Source organism: Podarcis liolepis, assembly GCF_965112155.1.
Source record: "Podarcis liolepis genome assembly, chromosome: 1".
NCBI classification, from domain to species: domain Eukaryota; kingdom Metazoa; phylum Chordata; class Lepidosauria; order Squamata; family Lacertidae; genus Podarcis; species Podarcis liolepis.
This window is the reverse complement of record NC_139554.1, coordinates 123,152,732-123,172,242: the sequence shown is the minus strand read 5'-3', so window position 1 is coordinate 123,172,242 and position 19,511 is coordinate 123,152,732. Positions and strand designations below refer to the sequence as shown.

Here is a 19,511-nt window from a genome sequence, read left to right as displayed (position 1 = left end):
TCTTCTCCAAGGACACCTTGGGACCAAGGTACCTAGAGATTCATAGCAACATTCTCAAAGCCTTCCTGGTTTGCAGCAAAGCGAAAGACAGATGTTGGCTCTGTGACTGCCATCTGCTGGATCTATCACAAACTGTCTACATGCCTCCTATAAATTCTCCATTTTTCCTGCTAATCCACACACAACAGACAAAGCACAAGAACCCAGGTGAAATATACTCAGAGTCGCAAAGTGATTTCATGCTCTTTATTCAGCTCATAGTGGTGAGGAGGAATGAATGGAAGTCCCCTCAAAGTATCTGCTTTATATACATTATTTACACAATGGGCTGCACATGATTGGCTAATTCTGGAATTCTACTGTAAGCCAATCAGGTTGTGGATTCACTTCTATCTGGAGCATGATTGGGTGGTTCCTGCCAACCAATCATACTGCTGAATTGTTCTAGGACCAATCAGACTGCTGCATTCTGAATCCTATTGTTCTAGGACCAATCAGACTGCTGCAATTTGGATCCTATTGTTCTAGGACCAATCAGACTGCTTCAGTTTGGATCCTATTCAACTCAGTATATAACACCAGGTTTGTCAGATCTAGTTTGTGTCTTTTCCCCCTAGTACCCCAGAATCTACCAACTAGAACCCGGTGTAAAAGACATAGAGTTAGACTTGAGCACACCTTCAACCTAAGGGATTTGTTTTCAGCACCAAAACTGAAGTGTCCATCAGCAGAAAAAGCCCACTCCTTTCCCCTTTCTATTGCCTAATTTAGATGTGGAACGTCATTTTCTTGCTGCTACTATTGACCATTAATGTGTTTGTTTATTTGTATGCCATTTTTTCCACCATGAAACCCACCATTGCAGCTGGAAACTTGTCGGATGAACCAACGGTGAATGTAGCAATTAAAAGAACCTGTTGGGTAATAATTACAAAGAAGGATAATGCCAGTAACTAAGCACATCACTGAAAAAAACTACAGTATTCCAATTAAACAATTGGGTTAAAAAAATTCACTCCAAACCTATTGCTGTTCATGCAGAGATCTGCCTTCTGCTGACTGGTAAATAGTAGTACTGCAATATTTCTCCACATTCCGCAAACCCTTTGCCAGATTCCACACCAGGGAGATCCACTAGGGCTGGCTGATGTTGGGTTTTCAACATCTTGGTGTATCACCAGCCAAACAACACGGTTTGGCAACATACCATGATATTTAAAAAAGCTGTGTTGGCCCCAGCCGGTAAGATGCCAGGTGAAACTGCTTCAGCTCTCCTCGTGGGAGTTGAGGTGCTTTCATTCCAGCGCCACACAAGCTACCTTGCCCATGCAAGGTAATGCGCACCATTGTGTCCGTTATTATTAGGGACGCGGGTGGCGCTGTGGTCTAAACCACAGAGCCTCTTGGGCTTGCCAATGAGAAGGTCGGCGGTTCGAATCCCTGTGACGGGGTGAGCTCCCATTGCTCTGTCCCAGCTCCTGCCAACCTAGCAGTTTGAAAGCACACCAGTGCAAGTAGATAAACAGGCACCGCTGCGGCGGGAAGTTAAACAGCGTTTCCGTGCGCTCTGGTTTCCGTCCTGTTGTTCTGTTGCGCCACAAGTGGTTTAGTCATGCTGGGAACATGACCCGGAAAAGCTGTCTGTGGACAAATGCCGGCTCCCTGAGCCTGCAAGCGAGATGAGTGCCGCAACCCCATAGTAGCCTTTGACTGGATTTAACCGCCTGGGGTCCTTTACCATTATACCTTTTAACCATTATTATTATTAATAATAATACCCCTACCCCCACTCATCTGGCTAGGTTGCCCCAGTCACTCTGGGCGGCTTCCAGCACTTATAAAAACATAACAAAACATCAAACATTAAAAACTTCCCAATACAGGGCTGCCTTCGGATGTCTTCTATAGGTTGTGTAGTTTTTCTCCTTGACATGTAATGGGCGGGCGTTCCACAGGCTGGGCACCACTGTTAAGAAGGCCTTCTGCTTGGTTCCCTCTAACTTCACTTCTCGGAGTGAGGGAATTGCCAGAAGACTCTCGGTGGTGGACCTCAGTGTCCAGGCTGAATGATGGGGGTGGAGACGCTCCATCAAGTTGCACCTGCCTTCACACTGCCCATGCATTGGGGACTCGGCTGAGTGCATGCAGACACTTCCTGTGATTCAGAAACCACATTGAGAGAATTATGTTCGAATCAGGCTGTCGAGTCCATTGTTCAGCGTTTGTTTATTCCAGCCAAATGGATGTCGTAACACCGCCGGGCGCGTCCCCCTATATATATATCGCTGTTTGGAGCATATTAGATTAAATGTGCCATTCATTTAATTATAGCAAGGTCAGTAACTGTGCTAATGAATGAGCTATACTGCCATGCATTTAGAGGTGCGAATGCTCATTTACTACTCAGAACACCCTCTGACTGCATAATTCCATAAGGCACACAAAAGCAGGAATGTGTGTGTAAGGGGAACGCTGAACCAATGAAAGCTCAAGGAAAATGCTAAGTGCCCTGAAAGGCTAAATAAAAAGACAGAACAGTTTCACATGCTTTGGAAAGCCTTTTACGATTTCTTGGAGCTAAGATGAGGCTGAATATGCATGCACTTGGCTTTCCCTCCTGTAATAAAAAAAGGTATCAAAGCAGCACATTTATTATGGATTGCCTAATTATTTAATGATGCTGCAGTTGTAAATAATTACGGGAAGTTCTCCCTCCTCCCCTCCTTCTCCCCAGCCAGTAAGTTTTCATTTAGAGGAAAAGATAAACCTACTTCAGTTACTGTCGAGAATGCAGTTCATACAGTGCAAGCATTTATTTATTTTTACTAGTAAGTGTTTTGGACTGACGTTAATTATGTTTGACTGCAAGTCTGTCATGGATATAAACAGTTATTTACTCTACTACAGCGTAAGTGGCCAAGCCAGCTGGGATGACACCCGGGGCAGACCGCCCCCACTGCACCCCCCTTCCTCCACCACTGGATCAATGGGGAGAGAGAGTGTGCTGGGCCCGGGGGTAACCCGTGAAAGGACGTCCAAGACCAGTCCAGAATCCGAAGGTTCTGCTGGGAGTCAGTCCAACATGGCCAAGGCAAGACACGAGGCAGGAAACCAGGCAAGGACAGGTACAGGATCTCAGGCAGGATCTAGCATACAGCAATGTTGCTCCCACAACCTGGGGTGGGTTCCGACAGCCTTTTATCTTGTCGGGGTAGTGGCTGGTCCTGATCTCCTGGCGACTCGCCTCCCTGTCTTGCCCGAAGGCGAGCACTCCTCCTGCGAGTACTCAGGTCTCTCCTTCTCAGACCTTAGTCTCTGCAGCTCGGGAGACGTCGGTGGGTTACTAGACCCAGGGGCCGCCTCAGCCTCCCCTGACCAAACCGGTAGTGGAGCAGCTGTAAGTGATGGCCCAGCTGAAGGCAACGAGGTAATCCCCGCATCTGGAGCCAGGGCAGGCTCAGGCCCCTGACTCAGCCCAGCTGGTGTTTGTTGCAGGGGAACCTGTGCAGACTGGGACTCTTCAGGATCAGGCCCAAGACTTGGTTCAGATGATGCCTGAGGCAAAGGATCTGGTGCAGACTGAGATTCCTCTGGTTCCAAGTCCGAGCCCAAGTCCCAGGCCATCACATAGAGAGAGGAGGAGCTAAGGGGAAAATACATTAGCACAGCGGCCTTGTTAAGAAGTGAACAGTCTCTTAATTATTTTACTATACGTGGGCCTAGGGCTTTTTTGTAAAATAATCTATACTTCTCTCCTAAATCCACGAGCTTGCAGTGCAGTGGGTGTATTAGCCTGTGGGTTTTTTTGTGTGTTTAAAGGTCAGAAGCATCATTTTTTAAAAAAACAATTTTTAAAATTAGTTTTCCAATATACCCCAAATAATAGCCAAATTATAACAATAACAATTAATTCCCAAATTATACAGTTATCAAATTAGTACATTTTAGTTTAGAGGGGCTCCCTTACATGGCAGATTCGAATCTGAGATCCCATTGGCAGAATGCGTTTAAAGCACTATCATACCACTTTAAACTGTCATGGCTTCCCCCAATGAATTCTGGGAAGTGTCATTTGTGATGGGGGCTGGGAGTTCTTAGGAGACCCTCACAGAGCTAGAGTTTCCAGAGTGGTTGAACAGTCAGTCCTTCTTTCCCAAGGAACTCTGGAAATTGCGAGCAGGCATCTCCTAGCAACTGTTAGCACTGTTGACAAATGACCGTTCCCAGGATTCTTTGGGAGAATTCACAACTGCTTTAAGTGGTATAATCGTGCTTCAAATGTGTATCCCATATGGGGCTTTACCAAGTGAGTTGACTGAGGAGTGAAGTGCTTCTGAACACAACCTGTGGCCCGAAATATGGAGCAGGGGTGTCTCCTTGTCCTCCTGAAATGGCACCTCTTCTTCCTTCGCTCTTGATTCTCTCTTTCTTTTGCATTTCTTGCCTTTTAGACCTACTTAAATTTTGTGGGCTAAACCACCCACATATAACCAACATGCTTGAGTCTACAGTGGTACCTCTGGTTGCGAACGGGATCCGCTCCGGAGGCCCGTTCGCAACATGAAAAGAGTGTAACACGCAGTGGCGGCATCTGCGCATGTGCGGGTTGCAACTTGCTGCTTCTGCGCATGTGCGAGCAGCAAAACCCGGAAGTAACCCTTTCCGGTACTTCCGGGTCGCCGCGGGACGTAACCTAAAAGAACGTAACATGAAGCGGACGTAACATGAGGTATGACTGTAATTAAAGCATGGAGGGGTTTATGCCATAGAGCAGAGGTCAGCAAACTTTTTCAGCAGGGGGCCGCTCCACTGTCCCTCAGACTATATTTTGGGAAAAAATTAGATGAAAAAATTCCGATGCCCCACATATCACCAAGAAATGCATTTTAAATAAAAGCACACATTCTACTCATGTCACAACACCAGGAAGGCCCCACAAATAACCAAGGGATGCATTTTAAATAAAAGCACACATTCTACTCATGTAACAACACGCTGATTCCCAGACCGTCCGCGGGCTGGATTTAGAAGGCGCTTGGGCCGGATCCGGCCCCCGGGCCTTAGTTTGCCTACCCATGCCATAGAGTAAGTTGCCCTGCCTGTCACTTCCCCTCACCTTGGGAAGAAATAGGTAACCAAACCTTTGTTCCCTCAGTCTACGTGTGAACTATGGTGCATGAGGAGCCCCGAGCTGCTCTCTCCAGCTTCATGGCTTTAATCAGCCTCTTCTGTTTAAGGCAAGAATGGAGTCTGAAACTATTATTTTCCTATTAGGAACTTTTGCTATGTTGTAACCAAGCAACATTTCACTGCCTGTGCAACTTTTTTGATGGCTGCATGGAAAAGCACATGAATCTGACCTTTGGAGAATTTGTAAGTAAACCATTTTTAAAATTTACCAAAAATTCATGGAACTTTGAAGTGTCAGGCATAGCCCTATTGGCTTTAGCCCAAACGTAGCAGAGTTTTCCTGCACAGCGAGGAAGCTAGTTGCGGCGGTAATGACTAGTCAGCTAGACTCAGAATAACTATTTACAGGATTTATTAAAAAGGAAAAATAAAACCAGCAGAGTTTCTGCATACAAATAAAAGCAAAATCCTCTCTTTCTCTCTCTCAAAACCATACACAGCACTTCTAACTCCTAACACACCTCACACCAAACTGTGCTAGCAATCCTAGATAACAGAGTTGAGTGCTGCTCGTTAACCAATCAGAGTAAGTAGTTTCTAGGTCAAGCAGACCTGGGCTTTCTGCCAAGAGTAAATTGACACCAGCTTGAGTTAATTGTGTTAGCCAGAATCTGCAAGTTTCCCACGAGAACCAATTAACAGAAACTGAACACCCCCTCACAGATTCTGCTGAACAATTAACACCAAATACACCTATGTAGGAGATCATTTTTCCAGCAAACCTAAACCCTTGCACATTTGCCTGTTCTTTATCTTTGCCAATGGTTTAGTTAATACATCTGCTACATTTTCTTCACTTGATACATAAGTACAGGTGATTACATTGTCTTGTACACAGCAACGTACATTTTGGTATTTTACAGAGATATGTTTGGAACGCGATTTGAAACCCTCTGTTTTACTTAAGGTTATACAAGCTTGATTATCAATGTAAACTTGTACTGGTTCTCCACAATTCACATTTAAATCTGTTAACAAATGCTTGAAATAAATCACTTCGTTGCACAATTCACTCAATGCGGCGTACTCTGATTCCGTTGATGACACACTTACAACGTCTTGCTTGCGTGACCGCCAGCTGATTAAAGCTCCACCGACCCTTATGACTAGTCCTGTGACAGATTTTCTATCCGGCAAATTTCCCCAGTCACTATCACAGTAGCAACTCAACATTTCATCCTCGGAAGAATTTAATTGTAACATATAGCCAATTGTCTGTTTGAGATATCTCAGAACTTGTTTTACCCCTTTCCAGGCATTTAGTGTGGGTTTTGAGACCAATCTACTTAATATGCCTACTGCATAACTAATATCAGGTCTGGACCACTGTGCTATATACAATAAACTTCCAATTACAGAGTGATATACATCAGGATGTTCAAATTCAGGACTCTCATCTACATGAAGTGTTTTTATGAAACCTGGATCCATAGGCACCACTGCCCCTTTGCAATCCTGCATCCTGTATGTAGTCAGTAGTTGTTTAACTTTGTTCTGCTGACTAATTAGGCAGCTGCCATCTTGGGCCCAGCACACTTCCAACCCTAGATATGTCCTAACTGGGCCTAAGTCTTTCACTTTGAACTTACTGGACAATTGCTTGGCAAACCTTTTAGTTTGTTTATCTGTTTTGCAGGCATACAATACATCATCTACATAAATCAGACAAAACTCTTGATCACTGCCTGTACCACGTACATAAACACAATTGTCAGCTGTACTCTGCTTGAAACCAAATGACACTAAGGCCTCATGGAAACATTTGTTCCAAGATCTTGCAGCCTGTTTGAGACCATATAGAGCTTTGTTTAATTTCAACACTCTATTGGAACCTGTCTCATAACCAGGCGGTTCAGCTAGATACAGGTCTTCTGATATTGATGCATGTAAATATGCAGTCTGGATATCAAAATGGTTTAACAGGAGTTTTCTCTTTGCTCCAAGCGTTAAAATCAGCCTTACACTGTCCCCCTTAGCAGTAGGGGAAAAAGTCTCGTCATAATCTTTTCCAGGCCTCTGAGAGTATCCTTGAGCCACTAAACGAGCTTTGTATTTGTACTCTCCTGTCACCAGAGGTTTAAGTTTGTACACCCACCTGCAGCCTACAATCTTTGCCCCCTCAGGCGCTGCTACTGGTGTAAAAACCTTGTGCTCATTCAGAGAGGACATCTCTTCCTCCATTGCCTGTTTCCAGCGCTCTGCCTCCTCTTTTGGTAACTTTAGCACCTCCTGAAAACTCTTGGGTTCTGCAATTACACTAAACACATTTGCAGTATCAGGAGAAAAACGCACCGGAGGCACTCCTTTGTTTTGTCTTTTAGATCTTCTGGGAGAAAATTTTTCTTCTGACCCACTTTCCTCCTCAGAACTACGACCTCTCTTTTGTTGCTTAGCAACTGGTCTCTGGCTAACTCCACTTTCTTGAGAGCTCTTATCTGAACTTTCCTCCCCCTCAGACTCTGATTCTCTGTGTCTACCTTCAGAGTCATGAAGCTCCTGGGAAGGTTCAAACCAAACCTCAGTATTGGCATGTAGTCTCTCCCAGCCACTATGTTCACAAAAACTGGCATTCCTGGAGATCACAATGCCATTTGTCCCTTCAGCAAAGCGGAAACCTTTTCCCAGCTCCTGGTAACCCACAAACACTAACTGTTTGGTCTTAGGATCTCCCTTCTTTCTCATTTGTTTCGGAATTAATACCCAGGCTTTTGATCCAAACACATGCAAATGGTCAATTTTAGGTTTTTTCTGAAACAATTTAAAGTACGGGGTTGTACCTATTGTTTGATGAAAGAGCCTATTTTGGAGATAACACGCGGTGAGCATGCTCTCCCCCCAATAAGACATGGGCAAATCAGCATCATCAAGCATGGCAAACATCATATTTTGTAAAGATCTGTTTTTTCGCTCTGCAACGCCATTCTCCTCTGGGGAAAAAACATTCGTTTTTCTATGCCCAATGCCACGCTTTTGTAACCAATCTCTAAAGGCATTTGACATAAATTCGCCACCTCTGTCCGTCTGAATCCTTTTGAGTTTAATGGACAGAAACCTTTCCACAGATGCCACCCAGCCTTTAAACTTAGTGAACACATCACCCTTATTCTTCATGGGAAAAACCCAAGAATAACGTGTAGCGTCATCCACAATTGTTAGTGAAAAACGCGATCCACCCCTGCTTACAGCAAATGGACCAATTACGTCCATGTGAACCAGCTGTAGCGGTGACTCACTAACTCTGTCACTTCTGGGGTAAGAGACTCTGTGGGTTTTAACCTTTTTACACACATTACAATCAAGGTACTTGTTACAACTCTTTAAATTACCCCCATCAGCCAATTCAGACATTTTTAGTACACTTTTCCAGCAAGCATGCCCCCATTTTCCTATGCAATAAGTGCACACAGTTGTCATGTATAGCTTTGTTATTCACTGCAGGCTGAGGTTTACTGACTACTGCTGCAACTTGAGATCCTGCTTTAAGCCAAAACAAGCCTCCCTCTGACTTAGCAGTGCCTAAAATCTCACCAGCCTTCTTAATAATGCAACTGTCTCCTTCAAAATACACTTTAAACCCAGCTTTTAGCAAACAATCTACAGACATCAGATTGCTCCTTAATGACGGCACACAAAGTACATTTTGCAGGCATTCACGAAGACAAGGAACAAAAACTGCACCCCCCCGAAATCACTTCGGAAGTACTTCCGTCTGCTAGAGCCACCTGGCTGCGCTGTGCTGAGTTCTTGGAGACAAACAATTCATCTGAATTTACGATGTGCCGAGACGCTCCCGAATCGACCACCCAGACCGCTTGTTTCTCATCAGCACTCTTGACCTCGCCGGTCACCAGCTGAGCCGACTGTTTTCGTTTGAAGAATTTCCTTTTACGCTGCTGCTGCTGCTGATCTCGTCTCTGCTCCTGCACCGGCAACTGAGACTTGACCAACTCCGGACATTGTCGTTTTAGATGCGCTGAAGACCCACATCGGAAACAACGCCTAACAGCAAACGCTGACTCCTCACCAGTACGCTGCTTTTGCTTCACCTCTGGCACGGCATGAGAACTCTTTCCAAACCGCCCACCTGTAGAAGCCTCTGCAGCCACCGACCTTTCTTGCCTCTTCTGCCATTCTTCAATCAAACGCCCAGTAACGTAACTGACTGATAAATCATGCTCCTGCATGCCTTCTAGAGACAAAACTAAATTATCCCAGCTTTCCGGGAGAGAACTCAAAATAATAGCCACTTTCTCCTGCTGGTCTAACGCACAGTCTCTTTCCTGTAGCGCAACAAACTTTAACTGTAAACTGTGTAGGTGTTCCTGCATTGTAACCCCAGGCTGTAACATTGCCTTGTACAATGCCTTGCGAATGAACAGCTTGGAAACCGCTGTCTCACGCACATGGAGTTCTTTAAGTGCTTGCCACACACCTCTAGCTGTCTTGATTCCCCTCACATACGGCAACTGGGAATCTTCCAGCCCCAAGACAATTGTGGCCCTTGCTCTTTGGTCTTTATCGAGGTCTTCATCATCAGGCTTCGTAGGAAACTTACTCACCACTTGCCAGAGACGATCCCTCTGCAGCACTGCCTGCATGCGTTCCGACCACAGCAAGTAATTGGAGTCATTCAGACGCTCAAAAGCCATCTGAACTGGTTGTGAGGCCATCTTGAGAGCGATGTCCCTGGAACCCGGAACCAGCTACTCACGACCACCGAGAGAGAAAACAGGAACCACAGCACCCAGCACTCACACGCTGCAGCTGTTTTCCTTGTGTCCGCTGCGTCACCAGCTCACCACGGTCAGGAACCAGCCAGAGAACAACAACTTCTGGAACTACTGGAACCAACACCGTTGATGCTGACACCACCACAACTCAGGCTGGCAGCACAATGCCCATAACCTCATGGAACTTTGAAGTGTCAGGCATAGCCCTATTGGCTTTAGCCCAAACGTAGCAGAGTTTTCCTGCACAGCGAGGAAGCTAGTTGCGGCGGTAATGACTAGTCAGCTAGACTCAGAATAACTATTTACAGGATTTATTAAAAAGGAAAAATAAAACCAGCAGAGTTTCTGCATACAAATAAAAGCAAAATCCTCTCTTTCTCTCTCTCAAAACCATACACAGCACTTCTAACTCCTAACACACCTCACACCAAACTGTGCTAGCAATCCTAGATAACAGAGTTGAGTGCTGCTCGTTAACCAATCAGAGTAAGTAGTTTCTAGGTCAAGCAGACCTGGGCTTTCTGCCAAGAGTAAATTGACACCAGCTTGAGTTAATTGTGTTAGCCAGAATCTGCAAGTTTCCCACGAGAACCAATTAACAGAAACTGAACAAAAATGTGGTCTGTCTGTATGCTAGGGGAAATAGGAAACTCTGGGAGGATATTTTAAAGTGGGATACTTTGGAATTCACTGGAAATGGCACATGTTAAGGTTTAACAGTCTATGTTCCCACACTTTGCTTTGCTGCATGTTTTTTCATGTTAAATCTTTGCTGGGGTTCTCTCACGAAAGAGTACTTGCCTGTAACTTGGTTCTTGGCTTCTAAAGATTTCAACAAATTTAACACTGGAACTTTCTCAAATTATCACCGCAACCGCCTCATTGCTAAAAATGAGGCTCTATTGAAAGGAGCGCAGCAATGCTCCCCAGGAATCACGCTCATAATTCAGCGAACAGATTTCTTTTCAAATGTTTGTCATGCTAACATGATTTCATTTCGGGAAGAATGGCAAATGTTATTAAAAGTCAATGAAGCAAATGGAAGATGGGGATCGTTGAGCGAAAGACTGATAAAATCTGGCGGCCAATTATGTGGCATTTCTTGTCTTGGTTATGCTAATTCTACACGTTTTATCATATTTATGACTTTTAAAATGTGCATTGCTAAAAATTAATCTTTTTGTGCTTTAGGCGCACTAGTCTGTGCTCACCCAAGGTTGTGAAGTAGCTTTCTGGAACTTGTGCAGTAGTTAGAAAGTTGAGGCTTGCGTACATCAACGGTATAAGACCTCTTGTTGGCCAAGAAAGTCTGAAAATAGCCTACTTACCTTCATAACTGTGGCTTCAGAGAGGAACCAAGCTACTCACATGATGGGACAAAGACCGTGGAGGTATGTCCATCTTGCTAAAGCAGCCTCTGACTGAGGGCCTCATTTCTGGAGCATGTCAGAAATGTAAGCTGATACTTGTCCACCTGTCAGGGACCGTGCTAAGGAGGGCTGCACTGAGGAGGAATGGTGGAAGCCCCTCCTCCCCCTGATCCTGAATCTTCCCAGGAGCAGGAGGACAGTATAGATTTGGAACAGCGGTTTGCAGAGGGATATAGTTCAGAAGGCAGAAGCTGGGGAATACTGGATGGGGAACAGCTAGGAGAAGAAGCACTGGAAGAGAGAGAGTTAACAGATTCTCAATCTCTGGACAGCATTCCTCCGCTCTCCCCAAGGTCAAGATGAGTTCAGAAAGCGTCAGAACAGAAAGCACAGAGGGGGCAAGCTCAGATTACAAGACGTAGGAGGGACATGGATTAATAGGGATGGAAGAGGGTGTAATCCTTAATTGGGAGCACCGCCATTTCTAGGAGATGTGTTCTTTTGTCTCTCGCTGTGATTATTAAAGAATCTAACTAGTAAGTTGTTCCTTTTGTTTCATCTTATTTACAGCCACAGGGGAGGAAACTGATTCCCTGAAGCCTGACACCACCTTACACGTGGCTATGAAGTCTGAAGTTGCTTGAGCTCTCTCATAGGTCATGGACTCAGGTTGCTGTTGTGCTGAGTCATCCTGAGCAATGCACTCAGGCTATAGCTGGCTTGATCCATAGGAAACAACCTTATTACTGAGTCCCTCCAGTTCAGGACTGTTTACACTGACAGAGCAGTTGCTCTCGAGGATTTCAGATAGGGGTCTTTTGCAACCCTACCTGGAGATGCCCAGGACGCCATTTGAGACCTTTTCCATGCAAAGCATGGGTATATTACTGAGCTGTGGCTCATCACCATGAGACACAGTCCTTCCTACCGTCAGAATAGGTAAAGGTAAAGGGACCCCTGACCATTAGGTCCAGTCGTGACTGACTCTGGGGTTGTGGCTCTCATCTCGCTTTATTGGACAAGGGAGCCGGCGTACAGCTTCTGGGTCATGTGGCCAGCATGACTAAGCCGCTTCTGGCGAACCAGAGCAGCGCACGGAAACGCTGTTTACCTTCCCGCTGGAGCAGTACCTATTTATCTACTTGCACTTAATAATAATAATAATAATAATAATAATAATAATAATAATAAATTTTATTTATATCCCGCCCTCCCCTGCTGAAGCCAGGCTCAGGGCGGCTAACAACAATAAAACAGTACAAAAGTACAGCACAAACAACACTCTAAAATAATTCATTATAAAATTAATTAATTCAAGCCACTGGCAACCATTGGGCCAGAGCTCCGCCAAAGGCCTGGTGAAACAGCTCTGTCTTGCAGGCCCTGCGGAAAGATGTCAAGTCCCACAGGACAGAGTGTTCCACCAGATCGGAACCACAGCCGAAAAAGCCCTGGCTCTAGTTGAGGCCAGCCTAACTTCTCTGTGGCCTGGGACCTTCAAGATGTTTTTATTTGAAGACCATAAGTTTCTCTGTGGGGCACTTTGACGTGCTTTCAAACTGCTAGGTTGGCAGGAGCAGGGACCGAGCAACGGGAGCTCACCTCGCCGCAGGGACTTGAACCGCTGACCTTCTGATCGGCAAGTCCTAGGCTCTGTGGTTTAACCCACAGCGCCACCTGTGTCCCATACCGTCAGAATAGGATGTCCCTATTTTCATCGGAGAAACGTTGGAGGGCATGACAATGGGATGCCTCCTTCTGTGAACACGCCAGGGTTCACCGCAAACATGCTGATCCTTCCCTGTTTTTTCTCTGTGGCCCTTTTTGGCCCATAAGCCTAACAGCATTCATGACTTGAGTTTGCTATTGGAAGGAATGATAAAAGAAGTCTCAGTAAAGGTGTAGTGCATTGATTGTGGGGATTATAATGCAAGTAAAGGTGAACCCTTTATGAAGAGGCTCAGACCAGTGTGTGATAACTTATGGCAATTTCACACATTCCGTTTTGCAGTGGAAAGAAAACCGTTGCCTTTTTCTAACATTACTCGCCAACTCAACCTTTCCAATATGAGAACAATTTGCAAATTGATATTCGGGGTTACATTATTCAATTAACATAACAATTATTTGTGGAAATGAGACCAACAGGTGTTCTTATGCATTCAGATGAACAATTGCAGCTCCTTACCTGATGCAGCACATTATTAACTTAACCGACTCTCCTCTTTTATCTCAATTAATTCCTCTATGTGTCGCATTTCTCTTATTAAATTCCAGTAACTGCAGCAATAAAGTTGACACGCTGAATATGATACGATGGGTGGTTTTACATTGCTCTGACTGCTTTTTTATAATACAATTATGAGGGGCTTCTTAAGTGTGATTCATTAAACTAATAGGATTTTAAAACAGCTACCCCTGCTCATTGATTCTTACCTATAATCTGGGATGTTTTCTTGCACTAATAATTGGGCATGCTGTCACTTCGATGTTTGACATCGCCGGGGAAAAATAAAATAAAAGGACTTCTCCTTTCATCTTGTAGAAATGTTACTTGATGAATAATTCAATACATAATCTGTACTTTGAACATTTTTTAATGTCAAGAATTCCAATACGGGAAATGCTAAAGGGGAAGTTTTTCAAGTAACCTTAGACTCATAGCCCCTTTTTTAAAAAAATGAAAACAAGTGTGGTGTCGTGACTAGGACAAGAATAGCCAGCAGGGTGCAGCCTAGGTATTCCTAAAACAGCCCCACCAGTATGGTCCGGATGCTATTTGCGACAGACAAATCCTGGATATGTCTGGGAAATCCCAGACATATGGAAGCCCTAATGTCAGGGAGTCTCAGGCTAAGCCATTTCATAATCATTCAGGTTTCTTTTGGTGTATGTTTTTTAAATCACTTTCCGTCTACTCAGACATTCTGAATTCATAGCTGTCAAGTGTCCCTTATTTGAAGGGACAGCCCCTTATTCCAGCGCCATGTCCCGCTGCTGTCCCTTATTGATGGATGTCCCTTAAATGTCCCTTAAATGATGTCCTTTAAATTTCAAAGGAAGCAGCTCCTCTCCCTCCCTCCCTGCCGGCCAGGGAGGAGGGAGGCTTCAACTGTGTTGCTTGGCTGTGTTGCTCACCCAATAAGGAGTCTAAGAATGACTGGGGGGTGGAGCTTGCATGCCTTGTGTGTGGCTAGTTAATGCAAGCTGAGGGGTTTTTTGAATGCTGGATGCCATTTTGTTGCACGTACTGCTGCAAACTTTGCAGTGCAAAGCCAGGCCGGGGAGCCATCTTAAGTTGAGGCTGCATAGGCCTTGTGGTGCATGTGATTCAGATTCTATTCGGTTGAACCTGTGGTTACAAAGTTGGTTGGACAGTCTTCTCGAAGCTACCAGCATGAGTTTGACCAGACTGCAGGAGGACAGGAAGACTGGAGTGCCTGGAATAGGCTGTAGGTCCCTTATTTTGGCTGCTGGTCCCTTATTTTCAAGGCTGCTGGTCCCTTATTTTCAAATCTGTAAGTTGACAGCTATGTCTGAATTACCAAAAAATGTGCACTCAAAGAAAAAAAGGAAAAAAAGCCGAGGCAACACAGCGTGCCGCCATATCTAAAAGTTGTTATTTTGGTTACTTCAGAAAACCTTTCGCAGGCTTTGTCTGGGCCGTGAGTCAAGGCAGACATTTGTTCTTCCGTCTTCACCAGCTGAGATAAGGGAATCAATTTTACTTCATGAAAGATAAAACTATTGGTGCAGAAGATTAATGGAGATCTCTAGCTGCTTTATGGCAGTGGAGTCTTGATGATCAATCCAGAAATGGACAAAGGCCTCACACTGTGTCACTCCCCTCAGGATATTGATATGCTATAGAGCACCGATGAGTCAAACCTTCCCCAACAGTTCAGAGTGACAGGAAGATAACTCAGGAGAGGCCCTCAGCAGAAGCTCATTGGGTAATCACAGGTTCATGGTGATGTGCAGTCAGTTCCAGGTTAGAGAGCTCTGTGAGCCAAGGTAGTGGCTGGTATTCTTGTAAATAGTTGTGCTGGCGCAAGGATCAGCACTAGCGCAACTGGATTTCCTCTCCTCACCTGCGTGCAAACCCCAACATTTGCTTAGGAGGGTTTGGGGGAATTCTCATAAAATATTTGTGGGGGGAGGCAAAGGCGATAGCAAATGAAGAAATCAACGGATGAATTTTTATGGAAGAATGGAGACCTTTATTTGGACAATTTGGAAGATATTCTAGTTTGTTTTTTTAACATATTTTGATTAAAATATGTTGACAATGGACCCTCTAATGGAGGATGGGATACAGTAGGTGACCCCACCTCTGAGGCCAGCCCTACTGATGTGTCACCGAGGAGGGAAGATTGGACAGTTATTTGAAGTGAGAGCTCTCATCTATGCACTTGGAAGTAAGTACCACTATGTTCAAGGTGATTTACTTCCCAAGAAGTGTGTTTAGGGTGGCAGCCATAAGAGCATTTATCTGGGAGTAAAGCCCATTGAACATAAAGAGACTTGCACATCTGAGTCATCGTGCAAACCATGAAGACCATCCCCTGAGCGATGCCTTTGCAGACACTTTAAAAATACAAATGATTGCAGTGAAGGAATAGATGTTCATTTATGTCTATTTAAATGTATACTCACCTTTTTATGCAGCGCACATTCAAGGTGCCTTACTGCAACTTGAAAACAAGACAGTATGTGAATATAAATAAAATCCATTCTGAAATGCAATAACATCACTGATAGCAGACAATAAAACAGTCAAAGCTGCAGCGAAAAACAGAAGTAAAAGCATGAACCGCAAACCACTCAAAGTCTCCAGCTGAAAAAGGAAAAGTGGCTTCACTGCTCTCTTATAGGGTAAAAGAGCTCTCATTATATGGGTAATGAAGGACATAGATGGAGAAAATTATCGTACAACTTGGGTGCCACCATTGAAAAGCCCCCTTCTCACATCCCGAAATATTCATCAGTGTTGAGAGCAGAAGGGGCTCAGAAGCCAAGAGTAAATAAATATAGCCCAAGATGGATAAAGTGAAATGTTTCGTGATGCAGAAAATGTAACTATTGACATTTTTAACCTAGTTCAGACATTCCCAAAGTGCTTCTTCCCCAAATACCCACTATTTGCATCACAAAGCATAGCACATAAAATATGAACAGGTTTTATAGCGTAGTGGTGCTTTCCCTAACTAGACACCACCTTTGTGCAGATCTATGTTTAGATGTGGGATGCGGGTGGCGCTGTGGGTTAAACCACAGAGCCTAGGGCTTGCCGATCAGAAGGTCAGTGGTTTGAATCCCTGCGACAGAGTGAGCTCCCGTTGCTCGGTCCCTGCTCTGGCCAAACTAGCAGTTCGAAAGCACGCCAGTGCAAGTAGATAAATAGGTACTGCTCCGGCGGGAAGGTAAACAGCATTTCCGTGCGCTGCTCTGGTTCGCCAGAAGCAGCTTAGTCATGCTGGCCACATGACTCGGAAGCTGTATGCCGGCTCCCTTGGCCAATAAAGCGAGATGAGCGTCGCAACCCCAGAGTCGGCCACAACTGGACCTAATGGTCAGGGGTCCCTTTCAATTGCCCAGACTACCTCACAACCGTAGAATCACCATGTAGGCCACAAGCTTAACATGAGTCAACAATGTAATGCAGCAGCAAAAAAATAGCGAAAGCTATTCTAGTCTGCATCAGCAGAAGTATAGTGTCACAATCACTCTATTCTGTCTTGGCCAGATCTTGCCTCGAGTACTGTGTTCTAGGTACCACAACGTAAGAAGGATATTGACGAGCTGGAATTTGTGCAAAGGATGGAGACTAGGATGATCAAAGGTCTGGAAACCAAGCCTTATGAGGAATGGTTAAGAGAATGGGGCATGTTTAGCCTGGTAAAGAGACTGAGAGAAAACCATCTTCAAATACAGTGGTGCCTCGCAAGACGAAAAGAATCCGTTCTGTGATTCTCTTCGTCTAGCGGTTTTTTCGTCTTGCGAAGCAAGCCCATTGAAGGATTAGCGGATTATCGCTATTAGCGGCTTTTAGCGGCTTTTAGCGGCTTATCTGCTGATCGGATCAGCTGATAAGCGGCTTAGTGGCTTAGAAAAAGGGGGGGGGGGAAAGGAAAAAAAAACAGCAGGAACTTGCAAGACATTGTCGTCTTGTGAAGCAAGCCCATAGGAAATTCGTTTTGCAAAGCACCTCCAAAACGGAAAACTCTTTCGTCTAGCGAGTTTTCCGTCTTGCGAGGCATTCGTCTTGCGGGGCACCACTGTATCTTAAGGACTGTCACACAGAAGAAGGAGCAAGCTTGTTTTCTCTTTCTCTGGAGGCTGGGACCCAAACCAATGTCTTCAAGTTACAAGAGAGGAGCTAAACACCGGGAATAACTTTCTGACAGTAAGAGCTGTCAGTCTCCTGCGAGAGGTGGTGGACTCTCCTTCCTTGGAGGTTTTTAAGCAGAGGTTGGATGGCCATCTGTCCTGTACAATCTAGTTGAGATTCCTGCATCACAAGGGGTTGGACTAGATTACCCACCGGATCCTTTCCATCTCTACAATTCTATGATTCTATGAGCTGGAAAAGACTTTCTGTTCATCTAGGTCAGGGGTTGTCAACCTGGTCGCTACTGCCCACTAGTTGGCTTTTCAGGATTCTAGGTGGGCGGTAGGGGGTTCTACGGCGCAAGCTGAATCCCCCTTCCATTGAGCACTGGTGGGCGGTAAGGAAATTTTACCATCAAGAAAGATGCATTAGTGGGCAGTAGGTATAAAAAGGTTGACTACCACTGATCTAGTTCACTATAAAAAGATGCACCCAGTTTCCTAACAAAGCTGCAAGGAAAGTGTACATTGGCTTTTGATTTAACAAAGTACAGTGGTACCTCTGGTTACAAACTTAATTTGTTCTGGATATCCGTTTTTAAGCTGAAACCGTTCTTATCCTGAGGCGCCCTTTCGCTAATGGGGCCTCCTGCTGCTCATGCGCCTCTGGCGGGTGATTTATGTTTGCATCCGGGGAAAGTTCACAACCAGGAGCAGCTACTCCCGGGTTAGTGGAGCTCGTAACCAGAAGCGTTCGTAACCAGAGGTACCACTGTATCTCAGATACCTGTTGGGTGATTTTCATTAAGCCTTTCCACCCTAACTCTGTTAGAATTCCTGTTCCATGATTGCAGTCATGGGATTGTTGTCTATCACATGACGGTATATGTTTTGACTCCACAATGTGGGAAGTGACGAAGACAGGATGTTTTGGTATTACTGTGTTCCGTGAAGTGGGAGTATTGTCCTTTGTTTTTTTCTCTTTGCTGTCTGATGCTAGAGAGAGAGGGAGCCATGTTGCAGTGCTCCCTGTGTGTTTATATGTAAATAAAGTAGATTAGCCAAAATGCTGAGTTGCTGAGGTCTGTTACGCAAGCTGCGCAAACTCTGCGGATCCCTAAATGTGCCGGTGTCGGTTGGCATCGGTCGATGTGATGTTTGGGCTGAAGAAAGCCTATGAAGCTCCCAAACGATCGACCAGGAGGGAGGGAACATGCCAGTTGGGCATGTGTCTCTGCTAGGGTCCTACTCGAGTGTAGGCTGAACTCCTGACAGGTTCAACAAGACATCAACTAATGTAACAGCACAGAAAGAGAACTATTTATTTAGTGCCTAGAATTCTGGGTGGAGTCAACCCTGAGCAAATGGCCTTCTTGTTAAAAACCCAACAACTTAAACCTATTATTATATATTGCAGGCCTCCAAGGCTGCACTCTAAAGTGTGTTAAATGCATGTAGGTTCCATTGATGTTTATGGATTTAAGCTCACTTAATATTTTCGGGACTGTGCCCATGGCTGCATTACACAAAAGGGTTAAGTGTTTCAGTATTGATACTAGAAGCATTGTAATTAGGAACAGGTGCATATAAATTAGAATAGGTTGGCAGGCTAATTGTTATTAATGAATTCCTCTGTAATAAAACTTTACATAATGAAATGCATAATTAGAACATTAATGACCAAGAAGATTACTTCAGTTTTATTCCACATTTTTAGCCTTAGGTGAAACCGGCTGTTTCTAAAACGGCGCCATGCCTGCATTATGCTGGTGTTTGTTTTACAGATAATCTGATCCCCGTACACCCCCGCCCCCAGTTAACAGAGTTATTTGTCTTTCTTTTTTTTTTTTTTTTTATAATAGTTTTTTTATTTGCTTTTTTCCAGGGTAAA

At 44.7% G+C, this 19,511-nt stretch overlaps 1 long non-coding RNA gene across 1 annotated transcript in view; it reads left to right on the top strand.

The window, feature by feature from the left end:
* The window catches only part of LOC310691329, a 98,565-nt gene extending 86,131 nt beyond the window's left edge, over positions 1 to 12,434 (top strand). The window contains exons 2-4 of the long non-coding RNA XR_014518465.1: positions 5,275 to 5,373; positions 11,112 to 11,311; positions 11,861 to 12,434. This is a non-coding gene — a long non-coding RNA (uncharacterized lncRNA). The remainder of the gene's footprint in view (positions 1 to 5,274; positions 5,374 to 11,111; positions 11,312 to 11,860) is intronic.
* The last annotated feature ends 7,077 nt before the right edge of the window (positions 12,435 to 19,511 follow it).